Raw genomic sequence first — 7,702 nt, 5'->3', positions numbered from 1 at the left:
CAAATCTCCACCCTAAAATAAGAGACAGAAGCCATGCCCTTTTAGATTGATTAGGAAAGCACGAGTTGTTGACCTGGATTTTATTTTTTTGTCTCATTGGGAACACCCTAAAGTCTAATAGAAGTCAAGATGGACAGAAGTGGTACATTCTCAACTTTTACATTGTTTAAGCACCCTTATCCTGATAGTTTTGGTCTATGTGTGTAGGTATTCCAGATGAATGCATGCATAGCAACCGATTGCGAGAGTATGCTCATAAATCCAAACTACCACTTCTGACCTATACTACTGAAAGCTTTGGAACTGTGCCATAATTTAGATCTTTTGTTTTGGTTGATGGGGTAAATTATATGTCAGTTAAGACATTTCTACATAAGAAAGAGGCAGAACAGAATGCTGCTAAAGTTGCTCTGGAATCTATATTGAAGAAGGTCAAAGACGAAGGATGTCCAATAATAGATATAATAGATGACGTGTGTTGCATGCATGTGTGGGTGTGTGTGTGCGCACTCATGTTATATGGCGATTAGACTGATTCACTAGGATGCCATGTCCAAAATCTAAATCATAGTGTCATCCAGTGGCCTACTGGTCAAGACTTGGGAGGTTGGTATCAAGGTCTTGGATGTGTTCACTTTAGGGGAATAAATGGGATTAAGACAGAAAAGTTTTAACTATAATTGAAGAAGGACATGTCCAAGTCATAGTTATGCTGTGACTTGATTTAATTAAGACTTACTTATACTATTTGATCTAGTTATGCTGTAATATATATCATGTTCTGTTATTCTAACATGACATATACTTTGTAATCGGTTATGATATATACGTTAACATGAGACACCTTGTCATAAGAAAGATCACATATTTCCATCCATGTGAATTATTACTTTTATGGGAGTTGTTTTGTCTTAAATGATAAAAATAAAGCTCATATGCAACTATGCAAGTTTGTAAATACTCTTATGGTTAATGTTGATGAAAGTAGGGTTGAAAGTATGCATCTGTTTGCAGCTTGAGTGCCCAATCTTTTGTTTTCCTTATTAATTTAGATAATACATGAAATACTCTATAGTCTTGTGTAGTTTGGGGATGAAAATGGTCAGTGATCCCACCCACCCAACCAACAACCAACAAAGCATGTCTGCTAATTTCATGTGATCAGTGCCAAGGTTGCCAATAGTAAATTAGTGAAGTATGTTTTGACTCTCAAGGAAATAATACTCGATAAACATTTATTTTAAAAGGTTATCTGGATACAGTCTATCTTATCTTTTGTATATGGTGCTCCACTATGACATATAAACAAACACCATGTTCACATGCTACAATGATCAGTGGTTCCAATTGAACTAATATTTGAACTATTTTTGGTTTGCTGAGTGATTTAACTATTATGTTAAACCTTGTTAAACCTTTTCCTCTTATGCAAGTTATTTTAATGAAGCCATGTTGCCGTTAAATTCGCTTCCAAGTATACTGTAGTTAGTACTATGTTAGTATGTTGCTGTCATGCCATATTTGCTTTTGTGATTGTTCATTCGTTGTTCATTATACAGTTAGACTACCTTATAATAATACATCTCCTCTTTTCCTTCTTTAATTCATTTGTTTTCATTACAAGAATATTAGGTTGGTAACCACCTAATGAAAATAGATGGTATTTTTAGAATTTTGCGTGGTCTTTCGGCGTGTAACTTTTCACTGTTTCCTTACAATTTTTATTCTTTATACATTATTGTTGCAATTAAGTATAATTTGTGTGTAACTTTGAAACTATGTTTGGACCCCTTTAAAGTAAGCGATTTCTCAATTTACCTCAGCGATACTGAGAGAGCAAAATGTTGATGTTCAACATTGTCAACGCCAGCTTGAGTTTCTCAAGTTTGTAATTTTATGCTTTATTTATTTTTATTTGTATAATTTGGGGGTTGGTATACAATTAAATACTATGGTACATGGACACGCCATATTTTAGCAAATAATAAATGTCGGGTACGTGTCCACATGTCCGTGGAAACATTGTAAGTCATATACCTCAAATTTTGTCGTGTCAGACACTTCGTATCTGTGTCGGATACGGACACACGTATCCATGTCAATTTAACTTAGGTTATATATTTTCATTTGTTTTTGTCACTCTTGCAGGATATGACCTATTGCAAATCCATCCTTAATGAATTTGCTATGAAGATTGGTTTGGAAATGCCTATTTATACAACTGCCCAGTCAAATGGTCTTATTCTAGTGTTCATGTCAACTTTGGATTTCGATGGTAAAACATATACCGGTACTCCCGCCAGGAGCAAAAAGGCGGCAGAAGAAATGGGTGCACGTTCTGTTATGCAGTTTATTTTAGGTAGTTCCTTATGTTTTGATTCATGTTTATTAGATTTGTGGTTATATGGATTTTACTTTAACTACCTCTTAGATGATATTATCATGCAATTAGACCTGTTTGTCGGAGTGCTTTGAGTTCGCTTATAGAAGCAATTTGTAGGTGCGGGATTACTTCTATCTCAAATCATCAAGTCCAAAACGAAACTTTTTGATGCATTGCCAAAAGTCAGTCAGAACGCAATGTTGGATATCGTTCCGTGTTCAAAAAATTTTGCACAAGTTAGATATGCCCCAGATATACATTTGGATGTCCAACCATTAAAAAGAGTAAAGTTGGTACATTTGTGTGGAAGTAGTACGGGTGAGGATGAAAATTTCACATCTGACCAAACAGGACTAATTTGTGGCCTAGTGACACCTGCTGGTACTAGCAGAAGTAAGCGCCCTCCCTCGCAAGAAGAACAAAAGTGTCCCCGAAGTTAGTAATCGTGTTTACACCAAAGAAATTCAAGTGTTTGTAGGCAGCAACAAGGTCATCTAATGGGATGGTTTTCTTTACAATTTCTATTTGGCACTTATTTGTCTAATTTCTTAACTTCAATTAGTTTCTCATTGTTAGTTTTAAAACCATGGTTAAAAGACTTTTCTGAATCAGTATATAACATGTTTTTATGTAGAATCTCCTCTACGTGAAATAACAATGGACTTCACATTACTTCTCCTTCACAATGTAAATAATCAGCCAAAAACTCCTGTAGGTTTGCCTAAAATTCGTGTAATAGTATAGTATCAACCCTGGTCCTACCGATCCACGTCTTTCAAAAATGGGTTCAAAAATTATCCTAACACAAATCAGGGCCAACATGTAGAGAACACATATTATGGTGCGCAAACCATCAAACTTACTAAGATCCAGGCTAGAAACCAACCTGCAAGCACATCTATACAATTGGTTCAAGGTGTTCAAGTGTGCTAACCAGTTTCCAATCGTGGATCTATGATTCCAAGCTGCCAAAAAACAACAAAGAGATCTTTACTTGTAGCTAATGCTGCATCCTCATTACCCACATTTCAAAGTGATCGACCAAACATTGAGCTAGGATAGGACGCAAGCGGATGAGTGTGTACTCCAAAAAAACCACTAACAAACCACATTTTGGATTTATCATCTAAAATCACTTCAAAATGAGCAAGGCACCCACATCAAAATGAGCAATTACCTTCACACGAGCACATAGTTCTTCGTTTACACTTAAATAACCCCATTGGCTAATCAAGCCCAATGAAAACACGATTTGAAATGTTTTGGTTATATTACATGATCATGTGTAGTTTCAACTACTGATAGTCCTCGACCATGCTGTGATCAATGATGGATTTGTTCATTTTAAGAAAAGTTCCAACACTTATTTGTGATTATTCAAAGCAAGACATTGTATTGACCGGATATAACATTATAATACAATGTTCTACGCGATTCACCATGTGTGCTGTCTACTTGTAAGATTCCTATCATCACAAAATTACAACACTCCAACAAATATCAACTAGTACATACAAATTAGGGATTAGCACAGACCATAACACATGTTTAAACTATTAACCCTTCACATATACAACAATATTAATCTAAAGTCGTAAGAAGATAGGGATAGTCACTGGTACTATAGTTAAACAACCTAGAACAACAGAACATAAAACCAGAAACAATAAATGGAACCCAACAATAAAGGCCAAAGAACCCACAACTAAATGGAATTGCTTTCATCTGAAATTATTAACACACGTGCATGATTTGCTGTCTTCTGAATGGCAAACACAGGGGCACCTACGCGGCCATAGGATGGGTTCAAACTTCTGACGCAGCACAAACTGCACATGTTTAAACTTGAACTTCTCATACCTAAGGTTTTCAGTCTCTTGGTTTTCTTCCTCCTCCAGATCTAGTCCGGACTAGTTTCCCTCAAGTGTTTCTTAAGTTTCCCAATTATTAGACGCAGACGCTCTCCGCACTTGTTGTCGATGGACAACTTCATTATGTGCTAGTCTATAAGAGAGAGGGGGCTGCCTGGCCTCAGAAGAGATTTGATGTATGTGCTTCCCATAAAGGAAGCGGGGAGACTTGTTGAAGATAGGATTTTGCCAATGCATAAAGCAGAAGATTGTGAAAATGTAGTTGTGGTTGAGATATTGTCCCAGACGGTGAAGGCGATCTGAAATGGATAACCCTTGGTGTGATCTTAGCAATACCCATACCCTAAATTGATATTGGGAATGAAATTTGTATTTGTATTTGTATTTTGGGCTATCGTTATTTAAGCAGGTCGGGCCCTAAGCAGGTGACAAGTGGGCGACCACACAAGCCCCCAATATATAAGGCCCAAATAAACAATTTATGTGGAAAACGCTTATTTTGCAAATCAAAGCCCAAACCGACGAAAAACCCAATAACCCGAAAATTTCACAGTAAACAACTGAAATATTCTCTCATATTCTCTTTCCTCATTAACCGTTTAATTCTTGTCCGTTAATTCTTTTACCCTTCTTTTAATAAAAAAAAAAAAATAATAGATATAAGAGCATTCCCAATGCAAGTCAAAATAATCCCCCTCTTATCACCTCCACGTAGGCAGTTTTTCCCCCTCTTTTCACAGTTTTGGTGAAAAGCAAGGTGAAGCTGCACAGTGCAATTGTGAAAAAAAAAATAAACGGATGTTGGATTTCGTCTGGAGGCTTTTTGATCGAGATGGAATGTAACATCCCATCTGGTATTTTGTCTGAAGTTAAAAAAAAACCCGAAAATAGTCAATAAAATACGCGAGACCGAATGTTTCATTCCGTCAAAAAAAAAACCCAATTTTTTTAGTAAAAAACACACGAGATGGAATCCAACATCCCGTCCGAAGTTAACAAGTCAGCCACTATCTCGGTGGAAGGTTTCACCTTGATTTCAACTTGGGAAAATAGTCACCAGTTTTTCACCTCTACATTGAACAACCCTTTTGAACAAAAACCGGTGACTATAGTCACAAACCCTTCAAAACCACCTGCATTGGGAATGCTCTAAGGGTATATATAATAGATGAGGAGATATGCTCAATGACTAGATCCCTATGTTCCTAATTAATAAAGTATTATGTGATTGGAAAATCACTCCAATTAATTGCTTAAGTCGTCCTCAATTACTTAAATATAATAAGAATTAGTAAAAAAGTAAATAAAAACCCCCCTCATTCACCTTAGACCATCTAATATCCTCTCATTCTCAATAATGTCTTTCCTTACAATGGTCGATTTGTATTAGTTTTCAGTTTGATCAATCTCAATTACCCCAAATGTAGGCCCATTACTTATTCACCTAAATTTCGATTATTTTTCAAGTAAGTTAGATATTAAAACCAAATTTGAATTTTCTTAAATATTATTTCAATAACTCAATTTAATACCCAAAGTATTCTAGTATATTATTATTCACCTAACTTGATTACTTGAAACGACATGATTGTTTTCCTAATGCATGCATAACTTATAAAATTCTGTAGTTGTTCCCTATACTATCCCATATGCATAAATAAGTTTTTTTAACCCTTTTTTAAAATTCAAATTATTGCGATCATATCTTAGATCAACTATGTCACAAGAAAGTCTAAATGGCCTAGCATTAATATCTATTGAAAATTAAATTTTAAATAAAATTAACTTTGAATACTTCATTACAGTTTTCTATCGTCTATCACTTTGAATTGTTTGCTTCAAAAACATTGAAATGTATGAATGATTCAGTCATCTGAAATTGGTCAACCTACTAACAACAGACGTTGGAGTTTTCAGTTGGAACAACAGGATCATATGGTACAATTTCAAGGACAAAGAGAAGCTATCAGAATATAAAATTCCAACAATTGGCGTTCACTCCATTCTAACATCGGACCCTTCTAACATTCATGTCAAACTTTGTCGAAACTCATTTCCTTCCCAACTCAGTATAACTTCTAATTGATATAAGGGACTGTTGATATATATCTGTATTTTTATTGCGGGAACAAAAATTAGATGTTGTAATAGAGCTCCATGCAGGAAGAAGCAATGTTTCTTATAGAACAACGCATTCTTACCGCATTACCGACATTATGTATACCATGTTTTACTCAAATAGAGAAGTAAAGGTTTTTGTGTGTTTTTGTGTTAACCAAATTCTAAGTAAGATTCAAATTAACAATTAGGATCGCATGAACAGGATACGTTCCACATAGGCCAACATAATATCCACATAATCTATTATGTGTACCATTCTCTAGTAGGTAGAGAGATGCAAAGGTTCTTGTGTTAATTAGTCGGTTAGATTTAAATTTCAAATTAGAGCACCCCAAATTGGACACATCCCTGATATAACAACATAACTTTCCTATAAGACATTGAGTATGCCATCCTCTAGGCTTTAAAGAGAAGCATCGGTTTTTGTGTTAAATAGGCTGTTAGATTCAAATATCAAATTAGAGTTTCCCGAACACGACCCATTCCTCTAATGACAACATATGTACCAAATAGGCCATTATGTAGGGCATACTCAAGGTGGTCGAGATAAGGATCGGTTGTTAAGTTAATTAGGCGGTTAGATTCAAATTCAAAAATATAATATAAAACCCCCTCAACACGACAATTTTTCTATTATGACACCATAAATGCCTAGTAGAATCTATTCCACTCCTAGAAGGTTAGGTGTTTAGCCATGAGAATGGGTGGGCGACCTCACATGCTAGTTAGTATCGGTAGGAATGCCATGAACACTAGTTAGACTTCGAAATTCTTGCGTTAAAGCGTGGGAATCGAGATCACGACAATCTATACTAGGTTATTAAGTTGGATTAGAGGTGGATTTAATTCCCTCTACATTTCTTTTATCTAGAGTCAAACAATGGTTATTTCCGTGGCCGTAGATTATCTTTAGTTTATATTTTATCTTGTTATTTATTATATCTAGTTATTTAAAATAATGTTGGCGTCTTGTTAGCATAACATTTAAATTAAAGCTCTCATTGACTTAAGACTGATTTCTTAGACTTAGAAAACAATCCATGCTAGGGAACTAGGAGTGGAGCGAACTTCCTACTCCACTTAGTGCAATTTGCATCGAGTAGAAGATTTGATAATAGACCGCGAAAAGTTAGTTTAGTTTACTTACGTTGTGAATTCATCGTTCATTTAAATTGGTAGACTATTCATTTTATATTTATCAAATGGCCTTTATATCTTAGTTACACTTTAGCATTGTTTTCATAGTAGAAGTAGTCAATTTTAAGTCCCATTAAACCCCTTTTTCTTGTTTGTTTCATCTTGTGGTTGCCCATTTTAGTGACAAATT

This window comes from Coptis chinensis, chromosome 6 (genome assembly GCF_015680905.1).
Source record: "Coptis chinensis isolate HL-2020 chromosome 6, ASM1568090v1, whole genome shotgun sequence".
Classification (NCBI taxonomy): Eukaryota; Viridiplantae; Streptophyta; class Magnoliopsida; order Ranunculales; family Ranunculaceae; genus Coptis; species Coptis chinensis.
This window is presented reverse-complemented; position numbering follows the sequence as displayed.